This window comes from Rousettus aegyptiacus, unplaced genomic scaffold, assembly GCF_014176215.1.
Source record: "Rousettus aegyptiacus isolate mRouAeg1 unplaced genomic scaffold, mRouAeg1.p scaffold_m13_p_13, whole genome shotgun sequence".
NCBI classification, from domain to species: domain Eukaryota; kingdom Metazoa; phylum Chordata; class Mammalia; order Chiroptera; family Pteropodidae; genus Rousettus; species Rousettus aegyptiacus.
The window spans coordinates 39367565-39387605 of NW_023416288.1; the positions used below are offsets into that span (position 1 = coordinate 39367565).

Consider the following 20041-nt stretch of genomic DNA (forward strand, 5'->3'; position numbering starts at 1 on the left):
TATCGGCCGCACATTCCACAGCATCAATAAGAGAAACATAAATGAGACATTCAGTAGAAGCACGGCTATTTCTAGCACTAAAACGGGTCCTAGAAGATGACGTGATTTTTCACCATGGCCCACCAAGCCATCCGCAGCGTCCTCACAGTCAGTACAAACACGTGCGTCGTAGGAGTTTTGTTCGTAGTGTCGTTCAAGGTGTGTTCACGACGATACTCCAAAGCTCAGTCTGGGAAAGCAGTTTGGGACGGGACGAAGGCGCAGCCTGGCCTCTGTATGAGGAGACGGCCGGCATCACCGGGCCTCCGCAGCACGCCAATGAACACGCCGCCTGTCACTTTGGCAAGGCTAGAAAGAGTAACTCGGAAGAAGAATGATGCCTTGAACCAGGGAGTAGACTGGTATTTTTTATGTGATGTGACTGACTTGGTACAGCCTCCTTGCTTGGCAGTGAGACAATATAAAAACACTTCAAGATGAGGATGGCCTGGAGGAAGACTCTTTCTAGGAAATTATTTTTATTTATTTATTCATTCATTCATTCATTCATACATTCATTTATTAGGCGAGGCAACCCTTGGTTGACCTCACAGATTACAAGGACCCCATCATTTTACAATCTCTTATTTTTTTAATATTTTTTTATGCCTACAGCACCTGGTCTTCCTAGGTGGTCTCCCATCCAAGTACTAACCAGGCCTGACCCTGCTTAGCTTCTGAGATCAGACAGAATCAGGCTTGTGCAGGATGGCATGGCTGTAGACTCCTAGGAAATTCACTAAAGGAGACACTCCTGGGTTGTGCCCTGAGGAGTAGCTGCAAAGATGTTCACTGTGTGGCTCTAATATCTAACAGTGATAAAGAGGGGATCACACAAATTGTAGTTCACCCACAAAATGAGATAAACCTGAAACATGTTAAAGAACAAAATTAAAAAGTAAATTATGTTGGATGATTTTCCCTGATGTGGAAATGTATTTGCAATTAAGTAAATGAGTTAAGCATATTACCTTTTAGTACGTACAGTATCATCTCATTTTCTTAAATAAAAAAAACACATGTACATGTGCCACACACACACACACACACACACACACACACACCCTAAAATGTAAATAGTGTTTTTCTTCTTAGGGTGATATTTTAAATAGTACCTTTTCGAGTACCTTTTTTTTTTTTCATTTTCTCTCCTTCCTTTTCCTTGACTCTACACTGAGAAATAAAACCCCCTTTTAAAGGGATCGCAGTAACTTTTGTGTGCTCTGCCACAGAACTGTACTGGGAGGGCTTAATCCATTATTCTCTGTAGGCAAGTTTCCTTTCTCTGTCTTTCCCTCTTAACCCATTTTTTAATGGGTTAAGAGGGCTGGATAAACCGTTGGTGGAGCTGGTGGGAGCGGGGATTGCGGGCAGGGGGAGGGGGGCCACCGGTATATTTTAGGGGTGGCCGAGAAGGCTGGGGAGAGACTGGGGTTCACACAGCCCCCTCTGTCCGTGGAGCGGCCTCGTACCATGTTTCCTTCACTATCGACATTTGTCTTCCTCGACATTGAAAAAACAAACTCAAACAGGGTCAAGTATAAGAAGAGGAAGGCAAAGAAGAGGAGGAAGAGGAAAACGAGAAAGAAATGAAGGAAGGAATTCTTTTTAAAATAAAGGAAACTAGAAAGTTACCAGGAGAGTAAAGCTAACACATTCCCAGCAAGGCGAGAAAAACGAAGGAAGAGGAATAGAATATTAATTTAAAAAATCAATTTAAAATCTTCATAAGATTCAGGAGATAAAATAGGTAATATTTAAAATAAAAGATAAAAGGCTTGAAGCTAATAAGATAAATGGTTAAAAACATAAAAGAGGCAAAATGTTAAGATAAAAGGCTCATGAGATAAAAAGCTAAAAATGTAAAAGTCGATGGGATTAGCAGTTAAGTTCAGGAATTCAGGTCTGAAAGAAGCAGGCTGAAAATATGGAAACTCAGACTTCAGAAGTCCTCAGAGTCGAGTACTTCAGGGGAATGATAGGTTTCCTGGTGGCTCCCACGCATTTTCTGGTGACACCTGGGAGAACCGATGCCCGGATCCTCTCGTGGCCGTGGTGGCAGCAGGTGGCTTCCTGCCGGCAGGTTTCTTTCTTACCTAAGTTCCCAATCCCAATGTGTGAATGTGTGAGTGTGTGTGTGTGTGTGTGTGTGCGCGCATGCGCGCGCTTATAGATTATAGATACAAGCAAACAATTCTCTGACATCACTTGGGTATCCTACAATCCTGCTCAATTCCGATTCCATCCACCTGGAGACAGCGTCAGATCCCACAAGTTAAAGGTTCAGTCCTATGCCGGATCAGGCAGGCTAAAGTCGATCAGTACCTGAAAGAGAGGGGTGAAGCCTAAGAAAAAAGAAGAAGGTAGGAAAGCCCTTCGGGAGGGCATACAGTCACTGCTGCAGCCCGAGTTTATTTAGCACAGCCTTTATATTTCTTTTTGAATACAATAGCAAAGCACAGAGTACATACCGTGGGAATGCTGACATTCACATAAGTTCCTAAATATCTTTCCCTCAGGGTACAAACATCCTTTTCTGGGCTGTAAAACATTCCACTATCTTAAAAAGATTTCTTCAGGAGGCAAACCTCCCCTCCAGGGTTAGTAATGTTTAACTCCACACCCCGCTTCCTAGGAGCTTTGTTTAAGCAGCCTTAGCAGCTACTTCATGGCTATCAGCTACGTGACTTCTTCAGTGTCTCCTAATGGCTCCTGACAGTCCTCTAAGATGCCCCCCCCCATTTCACTTCGGATGCTAATCGCAGGTCCAGGTTGTCTGTCACCCGTGCTTTAGACTGACCGACTACACATGAGACGGTCCAACAACCTCCTGGCTCGGTTCGCTAGAGCAGCCCCCGGAACTCAGAGGAACCTTTTTCTTGCCGGGCGACCTCTTTCTTACAGGAATAGCCAGACGGGAGGGACGCACAGGGCGAGGTACAGGGAAGTCCGGGCAGCTTCCATGCCCCTCCTAGCGAGCCACTGACCTGGAACCTCTTTGACTCTCTCCTTTCAGGTTTTTATAAGGGCTTCATTAGATCGGCACGATTCATTAAATCGCTGACTTCGGGAGGCCATCCAGCCTCCAGCCCCACTTTCCTCCCCAGAGGTCGGGGTGGCGCTGAAAGTTACAACCCTCTAATCACACGGTCGGTTTTCCCGACAACCGGCCCCCCTCCTTAGGTGGGGTGCAAAAGCCACCTCATTAACACAACCAAAGACACGCTTGTCATTCTCATCACTTAGGAAATTCCAGCAGTTTTGAGCCCTCTGTGCCCGAAATGGGACAAAAACCAAATACATATTTTTTGTTCTCAATCATGACATCAAACCCCCCTACCCTCCCGTCGCTGGGGCTTGGTTTGGGTTTGAGACCCTAAGGCGTCCCTTGCTCTTCACGGCTCACAGCTCTCCGTGTCCACTTCCAGCTCCTCGGCACGGCCTGCGGGGCCCAGCAGAGCGCCGTGCAGCCGCCCCCCGCCACCCCGCGTCAGGCCCGGACCCCGAACCTCAGGAGCAGGTGGACCAGGGCGCGCCACGCCCTCACGGCCCTTTGCCTCTGTTTACTCCAATCCCTGCGCCTGGAGCGCCGTTCCTCCTCGCTGCTGCCTGGCCAGATTTTACCTACCTTGAAAAACAGCTCAAGAGTTATTTCCCCGGAGATGCCTGTTCTGCATCTCACCGGCACGTGCCCACCCATCCCCGAGTGAGGTTTGGTTGTCGACCACACTGCAGAATACTGGTCGATGTGCTGGTCTGCCTTCCACAGGGGCCACTGACAGAACTAATAACGAAGCACTAACCGTTCGTTTTCTCTCCAGATCCCCAACCACCCTGCAAAGTAGGCCCTGATAGCCACATTTTACAGATTAAGAAACAAAAACGTAATCGCTTATTTCCTTGACAAATCTTCATTGACCTCCTATTATGTGCCAGGCCTCAAGGGGTTAAAATCACCCATTCAGAAAGCCACCCAGAGTCACCCATTTAGAAAGCCGCAAAGGCATTTCCAGAACTTAGGCCCATCAGATTCCAAGACTGTGTGTGTGTGTGTGTGTGTGTGTGTGCTCTTGCTACTACTTTTTCCTCCTCAGCACATAGTAGATGTTCAACGAATGTTTGTTGAAAAAAACGAATGAATGGACGCAAGCCCTTAATGTAATATGCAAATGAGAATGAGGGCCTTGGCAACCCAGCCCCTCCTCTGATTGGCCTCCTCCACCAATTAGCTGCGACATCATTCCTCAAAGGCACTAGTTCTTACCTTCCATATACACTTCGAAATAAGGTGGTGCACACGGAGCATGTTAGCAAGAAGTCAAGGGCGAAACACACAGGTTGAGATGGAGCTGCCCTGGGAGCCTTCCTTCGAGAAGGCAAACAGGAAACAGACTCTAGAGTTTTCAAGTCTTTGGGATTTCTAGGATTCATTTTTATGGTTTGGGAGTGGAATGTACAGTTTAAGCAAACACAATTAAATCCAAATTACCCGTGGCCAAGCAGCTACTTGCTGTCTTCCAGTGTGGGGAGGCGGAGGGCTTCTTAGGACCAGACCATATAAAAAAGAAAAAAATGGGTATGGAATGATTTTGTTATTTATTTATTTATTTATTTATTTATTTATTTATTAAATGTTCATTTAAAACACACCGAATTCCTGAGGAGGTTGCTGTTTTGTTTATTTTTAAATTGGTTAGTGTCATAGAGCATGAAATCTTATTTAAAAGGCACTGCTCTTTCTTGAGAAAGATGTCCAGGATTTATATTCTTGGAGTCTAAATCTAGAAACCAAATGCAGTTTTTGCCTCTTTGGGGGCATCTCTATATTCTTTAAAATATGCTGGTGTGCTTTTTTTTTTTTTTTGGATAAAGAGTCTTCAGAGTCAGAGTGCAGGCAATTTGTTGTGATTCCTAGTGAGTTGATTTATGTGGAGATTGTTTTAAATATAGCACATCTCTCGGTATGTAATATATATGCTAGCAAGTGCCATCTCCATATGGTGGGTGCTGGCCATTTGAATAAAGTACCAGATGGAAATCATCGCTCAAATTATTCCTTTCCCATCACCTAAATGCAAGCAGCGAAAGGGGAAGCCATTTTCCATAGGTTCCAAAATAATAATAATAATAATAATAATAATAAAAATCCTGTCAGATACCTTCAGATGGTCTGGTATTATAATGGCCTTAACTGCTATAATGGGGCTCTTCTACAGATGGCAGCCGAGGCAGATCAAAACCCTTTATTAATCCTTCTAAAAACTGTCATATACTTTCTCTTCTTTATGGTTCAAAACACAAAAGACCCTTTGTGCCTTTAGAAACTTAGCTGCAATTTCAACTAAAAGGAGAAGCACATTAGCTGCTATTATGCATGAGCCATATCATCAGCATAAAAATGAATTTGTGCTATTTTGCCACATGTGATGTATTATTGCTGGACTATGTAAACAATACTGGGTCTGAAATTGAGCCTTGGGGACTCCCGTTACAACTGACAAATTGAGAAACAAGGCCATCAACTCTCACACATTGCATCCGGTGAGTAAATAACTCAGCCAAGATCCATTTCCAGCCCAGTCTGAGATAATCTCTGTCCTGTAATAATAAATCACAGTCAAGGGCGTCGGATGCCCCAGGCGGATCTATAAACCTGTAAACACTGCTGCGCTACACGGTCTTGATCTCTCATGAAAGCTCGAGCCAGCTCATTCCCAGGTTTCATCTCAGCATTGGGCATAATTGCATTCACAGCTCCTGTCTGCCCACCAAAGGCAGCGGGGTTGCCCTTTGGAGGAAGATGGCGGTGGCAGCCTTCTCCCTCCCTTTGTTCATTCTTTGGTTTTCTCAGATTCAGTGGGAGCCAGTGCCTGCACTGAGGACCAGGTCACAGAGACCTGGGACCAGCTCCATTTATTCCAGAGGAAGGAAGCAGAGAAAGACCATGTGGCGAAGTTGAGCTGCTCAGGCAAAAGGGTCTCTGTCACAGGACCTGGAACTAAGCATGGGCCAGAAATGGCCTGAGCCATAGCAAATTGGCCTGAACAATAGCAAATTTGCCCACTCTTACCTTGCAATTGTTTTTCTTTGCTTAATGGCTTCTGGACGTGGCTTCACAGGCTTAGCCGTCTGTTTCGTGCCTACCTGGGCCCAACAGGACGGTAAACACTTGTTGGTTGTATAGGGTGAAACTTTATGCTTAGCAGTCCGTATTTAGGTCTTTAATGTACCCCGAAATTTGTAATAGTGAATGCATTTCTCTTGCACTTTATCTGCTGCATCTGGGACACTCATGAGCTGGTAAGCCAAAGCTGGGGAGGTTGGCAGGGGGGACTGAGAGAGAATTCGGAATTCCAGGTAAGATCCAGAACTCCATTTATGATGAATAGTGTTAGAAGAGGGACTTAGCATTTGTTAAACACGGCAAGTCCGAGGCACAGTTATTCTATTGGCAGATGAGAAACTCTTGTTGACGAGAGAACAAAATCAAGGCCCAGAGAGGCAAAGTAGCTTCTCTAAGCACACCTAGCTAGCAGAGTGACAGAGCTGGGGTCTAAGACCAGTTCACTGTGGCTGTGGGCTCATGCTCAGTCTCCTAGGCCTTACTCCCTCCCAAGAGTATGATATCTTAAATGTATGGGACCTCTTTGTCTTAAGGCTGTGTAAGCTACTAGGATTCATGCCAAATTTGGTCGATTAGTATTAGGGCCTGGAATGCTTCGTTGAGAAAGATTCTTCTTGAGAAAGGTTCTGTGGTTGATTAACGATGTCTGGCCTGGGGGCTGGGAAGAAAGCAGCAAGCAGGCTGAGCGCTTGCTGGCCTTCCCCTCAGGTAAAGGAGGTATAGTTTGTCTTTTGGCAGAACTGTGCCTGTGCGAAGTTTGTGTTGAATAGTAATGTATATCCACAAGAAGCCTGATGCTTGTAAGTTGGTAGCGATACGCTGTTCATATCTTGTTGGAAGGAAACTTCTACAAAAAGAATGCCTTCATATTGTCACTCGGGGAACTATCAAGTTATGGTCAGTCAGTGTTTCAGGGCCTCATTTTCTTGGAAGTGGAACACACCCGAAGGCACTCTGGAAATACCGAGGGTATCACATCCTGAAAGCATTCTATTTGGAGAACAATCATTTTCCATCTTCCAGTTGAGTTGGAGAAAAAGTAAGAAGTGAATGAAGCCTAAATAAATGATTACAACAAAAACTCCTCCAACCATTAGGAGGTGCTATAACCAATTACCCTTAATTTATAAAAGCTTTGTGAAGTGCTTGCTGGCTATTTTATTTTCTTTTCACACTCATTTTTGTTCTTTGCCTCATTTCTCCAACCCTCCTCAAAACAAATCAACCACCCAATAGTCCAACAGACAAACATCTCCACCAAGTATCCTTTTTTAAATCATTTTTTCCCCTTCACAGACCCCATATTTTAAAGGCGTTGGTCTAGCAAATTTAAATTAGTAATAAAAATTTATTTTTGGATTTTCATGAATCAAAGACTATCTATGAGAGCTTCTGCTCAGAATATGACAACAAGTGTCACCAGATGAGTTGTGTTTCTCCAGCTGCAAATCAAAGAAATTCAGTGTTTTAGTTGCCTGTATAGCCTTATCAAGGACAAACATACAGGTTCTACTGGGCTTTATGTAGTGATGGAAATTGTGTGCCAATACTCATTATTGCCTTTGGAGACTTCTGGGAGAGGACGTCTTGAAACCTAGTTGGAGAACCAAATTCTTAACTCCTGAGTGCCTGGTGGAAATTTTGTAAATATAGGATGCTGCCTCCCTAAAAGAAATACCTAGTGATTCCTTTTCTTGCCAAATTTGATCATAAATTCAAACTTCTTTCCCAGGATTAAATTTTCTATGTTGGATGCTTAGTTATACGTGAATAGCATCTTTAATTCTGGGGTCCGAGGACTCGCCAGGAAAACCAGGCCACATTTAGATTAAATCAAATCACCTTAAAGCTCTCCTATGATTAGTTGTTAATAATCAAAGAGACCAGAACTCAGGACATTAGAGATCACTGACAATTTTAAAAATTAGACCACACTTCCTCCCAGATACGATTTTTAAGAACTTCAAATAAAAATAAACAGGTTTTCTGGCTGCAAGATTTCAGCTTTCGTTTCATTCCCCGTTATCTGGAACCCAGCTGTCCAGATGTGTCTGAGAGATGGGAAGATGGTAAAAATCCTAGGAAACGAATTTAGTTCCAGCAGTAACTGGAGTTTTGCTAGATCAGGGATTAATCCGGGTCACGTCTTTCACTCCTTCTACACTATTTTCTACTGTCGCCTGAGCACTGTAACCCAACGCCAACAGCAAAGACGCCTTAGAAATCAAAATTCGTGAATCTGATGACAAAGTATGTTTATTATTTGGTTTCTTCCACTGATGGGGCAGGGGAAGAATTTTCCTACTGGACTAAACTTAAAAGAAGTGAAAGTTTTGTGGCAAAAGTGATTCCTAGCCAGTCTTTACATTCTAAATCAATCCCAGCAGTCACCTAATTACCAACCCCTCTCCGCGCCCCCGGCCCCACATTCTTGACTAAAAACCTTCCTAATGATAAATCGCAAATGGTTTTTTGGTGGACTCACACCAGAGAGGTAATTTTTGTTTTGTTTTTGTTTTTGTTTTTTCCTGAAAAGAAAGAAGGTGGAAAAGACTTAAGTGTAAACATCATCGAGAAAATTAAAGGAAGCCTTTTAAATGCATCATTTGCTATTGAATCAGGGCGATGAGATTACCAGTCTAACCAGAGTCTTTCAACAAGACTCCGGTGGGAGGGTTGCAGGAAGCCACGGAGGGGAGCCCACGATGAGGTTTCTCAGAGCCTGATTCGTTGTGTTCTCAGTGTCTGGGTTTTACAGAATTCGGGAGCAGAGCAAAGTGTGACTATGCCTGACAAACCACTCGGGCAGTCCAGAGGTTGGTGGTGGCTCAGTCAGTACAGACCCAACATAAAAGGATAGATTTTAGAGATAAATTTATGGTCAACTGGGATTCAAAAAATGAAGAGAATGTGAACCAGAGAAATTTGGTGCCCTTCGAAAAATGAAAGGAGACCTCGATTTCCAAGACGGTGCTAGATATGGCCGAGATGTACCTAGGTGGTTGCCAGCTGCTCTTCAGGCAGAATCCAGGCTGGGAGCCCCATCCTGGCGCAGAAAGTAAAAACACTGAAGTATAGTTCTGTGACTTTCTGTCCCTGGGGCTGCGTCTGGCTTGGGTATAAAGATGTTTTGAGGAGACCATAAATCCAGCCCATGACCCTGGCTTCGCTTCGGTTCCTCTCACTTCCCTAAATCAGATCTCAGAGTAACTTGAGCTTAGAGGAAGATAATTCTTCTGACTGCGGAAAATGTTAGGCGGTGAAATAGATGTCGAAGACTGGTTGTAAGATCTCTCTAAGAATTAAGAAGAGAGTTATTTAGGCCAGTTCTCTGTCCGCCTAATAGGGTATAGGTATAACGAGCCCTGTCAGCCTCAGCTTTTTCATCTATAAATAGGGACTATGGATGGATAAATCAAGTAGTGTAGGCAACACACTGAGCCGTGGTGTTGTAAGCGGCCCCAAAATAATATTCCGGAGAGGTCTTTCCTTCCTATCATTGAGGTGAGAGGTTCTAGCTGACTGGTACTGAGTTCAAGAAGACTCTCATTCTCTCTCACTCTGCGCATGCACACACACACACACCTAGGGATGTGAAGGAAAGTGTCCCTTTAAAGCTGATGTTGCTTAACCTTTTACAGTTTAGGCAGAACTACAGACTTTCTGCTTGGACAGCCCCTCGATTCAGAATGATCTTCGAAATGATGGAGAGCGAAATGGCGAACCGGTTTCTCATTGCACTGAAATGCATTGTCTTTGTGATCATTGTCAAGAGACAGTGTTCTCAGTTTTATCATGCACGCTTGTCCTGGGCTTAGCTAAATGAGATGACATTACAAAGATCATGGTTTCTGTGTTTCTGACACAGTAATGTGATAACTTTCAGGCACAATGCTAAGTGTTGCACACACATGAGCTCATATAACTTTTTGCTAGGGCCCTAATGAGTGGCTACAATCTGTCCCCTCATTTGAACGATAAGGAAATTGAAGTTCAGAGAGTGTAAGTAATTTGGCCGAGCTCACAGAACCAGTATGTGCAGACCTAGGATTCAAAGTCGGGTTTGTGTGACTCAGACCTCAAGCTCTTAATCACCCTATTTTCTTCACCGCCTCTCAGGCTGATGTGAATGGCTTAATGACGCCCTAATATTGACCTGGTTCCAAGATTCAGAGTATGGACTTGGGGAGATGGACTGTCATACGACCTCTCAAAAGAGTTGCCTGTTATTGTCCTTTTCCAGAAGATGTTTTGTCACACCAAGCCCAGCAGAGTGAAGACCCAGGCCTTCTCTCTGATGGCTGCTTGCTTGCCTTTTATGACACTGGCTGTTCCTTGCCTTGTAACTTAAGAGACGTCATCAAAAGTTCATCTCAGCTATCCCTCTGCCTCTTAGTAGTCAAGCCAAAAGCAAAGGAAGATCAGATTTTCAACAGAAATCCAAATTTGTTGAGCATTTTTCATGTGATACCTTTTCAATCTTACCCCATCCTTATGAAGTAGATGTTCTAATCATCATTCTGCAGGAGAGGAGCCAAAGCTCAGACAGGTGCCAGACATGTCTGAGGCCAGGTATCTAGTTGGTAGACGGACTTGTAGTTTAGATCTAACTTAATACAACGCCCTTGCTTTTTACTTATGCTGAATCCCAATACCCTAATGCAGTGGTTCTCAAACAGTTGCAATTTGGCCCCGCAGGGGACATTTGACAACGTCTAGAGACATTTATATTTGTCACAACTTGGGGCAGCTATAGGCGACTCGTGGGTAGAGGCCAGGGATGCTGCTAAACATCTGGCAATGCACAGGACAGCCCCTCACAACAGAGGATGATCAGACTCAAAAGTTAATAGTGCCAAGGTTGAAAAAATCCTGCCCCTAAAATGAATACCAGGGAAGCTGTGTGGCGTGGTGGCCAGAAGAATCGGCGTATAGGTGCCAGGCCATCCACGAAGAGTATATCTGAACCCCCAGCTCTGCAGGGGAGGTCTGATTACCTCCATGTTACACACAGGGAAATGGAGTCTCAGAGAAGTTAAGCAACCTGCCCAAGAACACCCAGTTAGCAATCACTGGAGGTGGAATTCAAACAAAGGGCTCCTGTCCAATCCAGAGGTTTCCTTCTTTATCATAATTGTACTTCCTTGGATTCTTGCTTTCCTCGTTGAATTTAGACTTTGAGTCGACTTAAATATTGTCAGTCTGGCTCAGTGGTTCTCAAACTATGACGTGCATCAGATCCGCAGGAGGGCTCGTGAACACACAGATTGCTGGACCCCACCACTAGTTTTTGAGTCAGTAGGGCCTGGTGAGAACTGAGAATCTGTATTTCTAACGAGCTCCCTGGTGACGCTGCTGCTGCCGGCCCGGGGGCCACATTCTGAGAACGACTGTGTTAGGTCTTTAGTGTTTTCTTTTTTCCTTCGGAGTTTTCCTTTGCCTCCTCCTTACCTCTCCCTCCCCCAACTCTGGGAGCACGGGAGGGCTGTGTGTGCAGCCCGGCTCCCACAGACAAGCCGGGGCTGACAGGCCAGAGAAATATTAGTGGAACATGTGAAACCCACATCCTTACGAAGGCTCACTGCAGAGCTCCACCGGATTACATGCCTTACTGGCCCAAGTGTTCTTACAGTCTCCCGGGAGCGAATTAAAATCATTTGCTGGTGACTTAGGCGGATGAGCTGGTCCCGGGTTGGGTCTAATCTGGGTCAGAGAGCACAGGCGGATCTGTCATTTGAAACAGTGAAATCTCTGCCTCCTTGGGGACCGTGGCTGCCCTCTGTGCAAGGAGGCAAGAGGGCGGAGGTGCAGATGGAAGCCTGTCTCCTGTCCCTCAGTCTGGCAGCTGCTCTTTTCATGGGGTGGCGGCTGCAGGCAGCGGTAGGTGGTCTGCTTAAGGGGCTGGGAAACCAGGCTTCCTACAGTCCTGGGGGTTCCCTCCAATTTATTACGTCTGAATGCTTGGAACATCTGATGTGCCGGAGGTCCAGGAATTTGTGCTGGATATACAATCAAGACACGTGCTGTGCTCAAACTAGCGCTAAGTAGGCCAGGGAGGGGGAGATGGAAACTGGTATTTATTGAGCCTGGTTATATGGCAGGCATTGCGCTTGATGCTTTGCACTCATCTCATTCAATCCTCATAACAGTTTTGTACATTAGGTATTCTCACTAGAATGGAGAAACTGGGACTTTGAGAAGACCACTGACTTACCCAGCCCATAAACCTCGTAAATGGGGGAGTCAGGATTTAAACCCAGTGGAATCCGATTCCAACGGCTGTTATCTTTCCATTTAATCGGGTGGGGGTGGGGAGAGAGAGCAAGAGAAAGAGAGAACTTGAAAGCTTGAGGTCCAGAGGAGGTGAGCATGCCTACGTACGTGATTCACCCCTTTTGCTTGGTGCAGAGAAATTTAGAATGAGGGGCAATCATGCATTAGTACACACTGTGACGGGTTTGTTTCCATCTTTGAGTTAAGTGACATGAGGAGTGAATATTTCCCTCAGAGCTTTGTAGAAGGCACAGTAAATTCCAAAATTATGAAAGGATTTTTAGAAGAGGGAATAATAGAAGATATTAAGAAGCTGAGAGTTGGTCAGAGTAGAAAGTTTACCCTCTCAGCTTGGATACACAGACAGAACTCCAGTCTTTCCCCCTCTTTTATGAATAGAAAAAATATATCAGCTTGGTTTCTGTAGTTTTCCTGAATTGTGAGAATAAAATAGAAATATATCTTTGTAATTTTATCCTAGCCCAGGAAAAGGTGAAAGAAACAAGAGCCCAAGGGATTTGCAACCCACTCTCTCTGTGGTCCTCAAGGCCCGGGTCTCAATTCCGAGGAGGAAAGACACTTGAACTGGCACACGTTTTTAGCATTCACTCATCTGGAGCAAATTGTGACATCCACAGGGTGGGAAGAACCAAACATTTAAACCAGTGTTGTAGATAATCGGCCGTGAGCCTCTTAATCCCATAATATGCTTAGTGGTGTCTGCAGCAGGCCTGACTTCCAGCACCGGTCATTGGAAATCAGGCCCAGCTCACAACATAAGGAATAATACCTTCCAGTACTTAATGCCTTTTACAGCCTTGTAAAGCATTTGAGTCACATTATCTCACGTAATCCTCAGAACAACTCTAGGAAGGAAGTATTTTTATTTTTAGTTTATAGATCACAGAGTCCAAACTCAAATTTATTTATTGATGTATTTTTTAAGTGAGGGAACCCTTGGTTGACCTCACAGATTGCAAGGACCTTGTCAGCTTACAATCCCTTTTTATTTATTTATTTATTTATTTATTTATTTATTTATTATTTATGCCTATAGCACCTGGTCTTCCTACGTGGTCTCCCATCCAAGTACTAACCAGGCCCAACCCTGCTTAGCTTCCGAAATCAGACAGGATTGGGCTTGTTCAGGGTGGCATGGCCACGACCCCATGCAGATTGAAGTCTTTAAATCCTATCTGAAGGCTCGTTCACTCTATTTCTATCTGCCTCCTTGTGATGTAAGTTCGACTTCATTCTTTCAACTTACTGATTAGATATTGTTTAATATAGCTTTTCCCTGATATAAGATAAACACATATTCTGATTGAAAATATAGAAAAATCAATGAAGGAACTCTCTCACCTTAATTAAGGACAACCACTGTCAGCATTCTCCTGCATTTTCTCCTATGCCCACTGAATCGGTACCTCTTCATCTTGACTGAGTTCCAATTGCATATACATCTTTCAGTTTTCTTTCCTCAGGAGCCCCTAGCGCCACTGCTGGAGCCTTAAAGTTGCTCTGAAGAGATCTGAGTGGGCAGAGGGATAAAAGATGAATGTCTATATTCATAGGTGTCTGTGGGACAGAAACAAATAAGAAGAAATTGTCTCTATCCTTGAAATGCTTGCCATGTAAATATGACAAGACCAAACATTTAATCATGCTGCAACTTTCAGAACTGACAAAAACATAAGCAGGCACCCAAATCTGAGGTTAATGACGTGGTGTGAGTATCACATATAATTGTCAAGAACGGGATTAAACAGCATAAATCAGGACTAGTCAGGGGAGGGCGCCCGGGGACACAGCCTTTCGTGAACTTTTGAGAGGAATGATGCTTGTGGTCGGTAGAGAAATATATAGCTCTCTAGTCTTTTTTGACATGACGAAATGCAGAGGAGTGACTGTGAGAATTGGAAGTTACTTATATCCTCACGATTTTCCTTTGGCGTTTGGGTCCCTTGAGTGAGAATACAATACACCTCGTGGGCCAAGGAAACCTATTTTTTATCCATTTATAGAAAATATGAACACGGCCTGTGTTTCTGAAGAGTGCTACTTTCTAATCACTCAGGGAATACACAAGGAAATGAAAATGGCTGCTTTACTATTTGAGCTTTGGGAGAAAGAAATGGCGCAAGCTAAATAATTTGCAGATTAAGCGTCTGAGTGTTAAGGAAGAGGTCAGCTTTGTTGCTTTTAGAAGAATGATTTACTGGCCTACTTAGCTGTTTAAGTCCCGCTGTGACATTTCAGGAACATGCTTTTCCATCGATAAGTAATACCGCAGTGTGATAGAAGAGGGAACGATAGTGTGAGTTTGGCCAAATAGTTATTTTTAATGTTTGCTTAACAGATAAAGAAGTCAGGTGGCGTTTTCTATTGGCATGTCCTACAATACTGCAAAACTAACAGCCCCAAGACTTAGCACAGAAAAATGAGAAATTCCCAGGGAAAGTCTAGGTTGGCAGCTGAAAAGGCCAACCAACGTCAGCGGGGTTCCTTAAATACCTTTTCCTATGGTCTACATGACTCAGCAGAAAGTGCACAGCGTTTGAAGTCAAATCTGCGTCAGATCCAGCTCTACCACTCTCTAGCCGTGGGCCTTTGGAGGTGTTACTTAACCCCTACATGCCTGTGTCCTGACCTTCTGAATGGGGTTGACAGTGACCATAGCACAGGTCGTTGAGAGAATGAAAATTGTTGCATGCGTACAAAGTGACTTACACAAAACTCAACGCCTACTGGCACCCACAGAGATTTAAGTTGTATCCGCTTATTCAACAAATGCTTGGCACTGTACTAGCCACTAGGGAACGTAAGAATGATGGAGATAGATGGTCCTCCGGAATCATAAAACTGAGATTTTAGTAGTGAAGACAGACTCAAAATAAAAGTAAATATATATATATATATATATATATATATATATATATATATTCCTAATGAATTTTAGCCAAATGTTATAAAGACCCCAAAGGCTGAGACCGAGAGCATTTGAAGTAAGTGTAAAAGCATCATTTCATTTACGGTAGGAGAGGACATGCCTTTCTGAGCAGGTGACTTCACGCAGAGTTAAAGTGTGAGGAAGAGCCAGCCGCGGGAAGCACGTGGGGTAGAGCTTTCTAAGCAGGGGGCGTGGTGAGAGCAGTAGCCCCGAGGGAGGGAGAGCGTGGTGTGTTCCAGGAACTGAACACGACCGATGGCTATGACCTGGAGGGCGAACAGGTGAACCACTTGGGAGGGACGAGGCAGGAGAAGTCAACACAAATGGGTCACATGCGACCTTGGTAGAGTCTGGATTTCATGCTAAGTACACTTTTATCATTAATTTCATTTTCTTCCCACTGTAATTTCAACCGTTATTGAGCACCAAGAACTCATCAGCCATCATCCAATTATGCAGGAATTTTTAGGACTATGTGCTCCAGGAATTAGGGGATAAGTACCAGGGTTGTGAGAAAGCACATCGCATTCGCTGTGGAGGTAAGCTTCTGGAAGCCGCAGTGAGGGGCTACTGGTCCAGCATTTGTTTCGCCAACAACGTATCAGAGCTGCAATGGGCTTTGAGCCCCTCCAATTCCGCCTCCTCATTCTGCATAGGGCACAGGTTTCAGGTCTCTGGGAGACAGAGATTTAAGTGCTAGTTTACTGATTGTTCTCTATCCCAGAGAGGATGCTGGGCACTTTCCTGTTCAACTTCTTTAATCTACACAGTACCTGTAAAGCAGTCATTTTAGCCAGGTTTCCCATGTGAGAAAACAAAGTAAATTAGCTAAGAAAGTGACCCATTGGTGCAACTATTTTGGAAAATAATTTGGTTTTATTCTATTAAATTGAACTTTCACATACCTTTACAACCCCAAATTACCACTTCTTGGTATAGTCCCAAAGAAAATTTTTACCTATGAGCAGTAGGAGACACACATAAAAATGTTCAAAGAAGTAACGTTCTCAGTAGTAACAGACTGGAAATAATCCAAATGCCCCTCCTCAAAGAAATGAATGAATAACATATGGTCTAATCACACACTGGATTCTCACACAGCAGTTAAATTGAGTGACCTACAGCCACCTACAATATGGATATCATTTAATATAACGTTAGATAAAAACAAGTCCCAAATGACTTCTGAGAATATTGTACTCTTTTTATAAGCTTCAAAAATAAGCAAAATCAAACAAAATGTGATCAAACTTTTGAAAGCAAAGGAATAATCATAAAATTCTGAATACTGGTTTCATCCGTGTGAAGAGGCAGGAGCTAGGATACGAGAGAGACAGACACACAGATAAATATAGGTAAATATACTTCACGTGCTTATGTGGAGTAGTGGGCTCTTGGGTATCCATGGCATTGTAACTGAATGGATGAATGAATGAATGAGTAAATGAATGAGTGAAGTAGAAGTTTGCCCAGCGTAGACCAGTGGTGACAGTGTGATTGAACTAAGGTAATGAAAAAGTCAACTCTGCAATCGAAGTCCATTAAAAGACAAAAAGTTACTTTTACGGTCTTTCCATTATGTCGGGATGCTTGAGGCTTAAAAACAAATATTTGACAAATATTAACAGAGTTCTGAGCTACTCACTTGGTAGTTCATGATGTATCTACAGCCAGCACTACTCATAACCATGCAACAATAGACAATATTTTGAATTTATATTGTTTTTTATGTAGATGTGTGATCTTCAAACTTTTTCATCATGCACCTCATCGGTAAAAAAATTGGGGGCATCCAATCCTTCTACTTGCGAATTTATTGATAAACTATGTACATCTACTATTATTAATATATCTCTATATTTTCCATGTTTTGAATTAAAATGAAACACATATACAAGCTTGAATAATTAATTTCTTCCCACATTCCCATGGATTATCCTGTGCTTTGGGGAGATCTGTGTATCACTGGACCTTACCATTCGAATGCTTTACTTTCGTATTTCAAAGCCTCTCCTCATGTTCCCCACCATTTATTTTCTTATTTGGCATTCATGCTATACCCAGGAGGCAGGAAGGGCAGGTAGTGCTATTCCCACGGCCCCAGCGGGGAATGTGGAGCCCAGAGAATTCTTGGCTTTCTCCCGACATTACTGAGAGGGAGTGGCAAATTTCGGAGCAGGAGCAGAATACTCTGGCCCCGCCAAGAGCTTGTTCCACTATATTTGGGAGCTTCTAGTCTAATACCAACAGTGTTATGTGATTTTTTTTCATGTTTAATATACTATGTTTTTATTTTTTATGTTAATTACACATTATTTAAACATTTTTTTCAATTACAGTTGTCACTCCATATTGTATTAGTTTCAAGCGTACAGCATAATAGTTAGACATCAATTGAATTTATGAAGTGATTCCCCCAGGAAGTCTGGTGTTACGTGATTCTTAAAGCCAGACCAGCCTGGCTTCAAACTCCAGCTTCGATGCTTAGCTGTGCGCTTGGGCGGAGCTACTCAATCTCTCTGAACCACAGTTTGCTCATCGGTGAGATGGAGATGATTGTATCTACCTTGTACGATAGTTGTAAGAAATAAAAACAAGATCAAATAGATTAAAGACCGACAGAGAGGACAAGACAGTCAGTCGGTGGTAGTTTTTCTCTCTTTCTTCCTGCTTCCTTCTTCTGTTGTATTGACATATGTCATTAAGCAGGATTTGAAAGGCAGGGGAGGAAGCTATAATTGTAAACAGCATACGACGTATAGTTTTATGTATTTAATTTTAAGTGCAGGAAGTCCTATGAACAGTGTTAATCTTGTCTCTCAATGTGTCTCATACTTAGGATTTTGGCCCCTATGTGGACTGCGCTATTATGAGGAAAGCGCAATAGGCCAGGGCTACTTTACAGCAGTGCGGGCCACAACCCCGTGTCTCTTCCACTCTTTGGGTATCAAATACGATGCCGCATTGAAATATTTCGTAGGTGTACCCATTACTTAGCGAAGCTCTAGCTTTTTCAGTTGTAATACGATATTTTTCTTTTTTTTTCTCTATCCGAAGGAGTGGAAAAGAGGGTTTTTATTTATTTTTATTTATTTTTATTTTTTATTTTTTATCTAAACAACTATACCAGGATGGGGAGGACTGGCTAACCTCGGCACCAGAGAATCATACAATTTATATGGGGCCTTGTCTGTAAATAAAATTCCTATAAACATGAGATATTATAACACATCTTTACAGAGCTGACCTTCTGAATGCCTACACATGTTTCCAATTTACGTGGGATTTTTTCTCTCAGGAGATTCCATTCTCCCTTAAAAAACACACATGTACAAACACAAAACTTGATTTAAATGAAACAGACACCTTAAGAATCTTAACAAGTCGAGTTGACCTTTGAACATAATTCTACAAAACTGTATCGTGCTCCCCAAGTGTTGCCAGGAGGCCTCGGACAGATCAGCGCCTGACGGCCCCTTCCTGAACTTTCGCGAGCACAGGAGACCCATGGGCGAGGGCGCCTTGGCCGAAATCCAGAGGCGCCGCTCTCTCCCCCTGTGCCAGGCTGTAATCGGAGCCCCTCGCTTTTGCCCCTGGGAAGTCGCGTCATACGCTCCCTCTCATTTGACAACGGCAAGATCGTGGGATGTCGACTTCCTGCGTAAGCAGAACACATGTGTACGGTAACAGACAGGGACAGGCGCAGGGACACGTTTAGACACATGTAGCGGTCCGGGCATGCGCGCTTTGATGGCTCACGCGTCCAGGCTTATTGCGATGTCACGGACAGATTTCAGGGGACGAGATAATAGAACAAAATACGGAATCTACTCGGAAGGCAATCTACCCTTTTGTTGAAGACATGGCAATATCAAAAAAAGGCTCGGGTCATTTTTTGACCTTCATTCCTTGCGGTTTTGGCCAGAGCAAAAAGTGCTGCTTAGCGGGGAGTCGCTCGCCCAGAACAGGTGGAGCCTCAGGGGCAGAAGCCGACGCGTGATTGCCAGGGGCCGGGGCAGCAGTGGATGTGAAGTGACTGTCCCATGGGTGCGGGGTTTCTTTTGGGAGTAAGGAGAACGTTCTGGAATTAGATAGTGGTGATGGGAGCATAACATCATGAATTTACTAAAAAGCCTCTGAATTGTGAACTTTAAAATGGCTAAAATCGTGAGTTTCACCTCCAATAAAAAAAAAAAAAGAAAAGAGGCTCCGAAACTAAGAATGTTGAGCCATGGAACAAATGGCAGCTCTCCCCAGGGCCCAGGAGCAGAGTGCTGATGTACTCTGGGGGCTGCTAAGAGGCGCCCCAGGGCCCAGAGCTGGACCAGGGGTCAGGATGGCTGGACTTCAGCACTGGAGAGAGGCAGGTAAAGAATCTGCGGTCGGGCCTGCTGGGGAAGCAGGTGCACACAGGGACTCCTAGAAGACACCCATTCACCTCTCCCTGGCCAGTGTCCCCTGCTCACCTGTCCGGGTTTGCCTCGTTTTTCTGATGGTAGATTCTGTTCTGGATGCTAAAGGTAGAGAGTGCTCCCTAAAATGCATAGGTCCAATGTTCCGAAGCACAGCCTCTGCTTTTCCTTGGCTGGGCTGGACTCCAGCCAAGAGGGGTCCTCGTTCTGAAGCCACGTGGTATCGCTGGAGCCACCCTGTGC

General features: G+C 44.0%; 2 pseudogenes; both read right to left on the minus strand.

Moving 5' to 3' along the window:
- Positions 1-645: 645 nt before the first annotated feature.
- On the minus strand, positions 646-764 carry LOC118610832 (annotated as a pseudogene).
- A 12720-nt stretch (positions 765-13484) lies between these two features.
- Positions 13485-13603, minus strand: LOC118611010 (annotated as a pseudogene).
- Positions 13604-20041: the final 6438 nt, after the last annotated feature.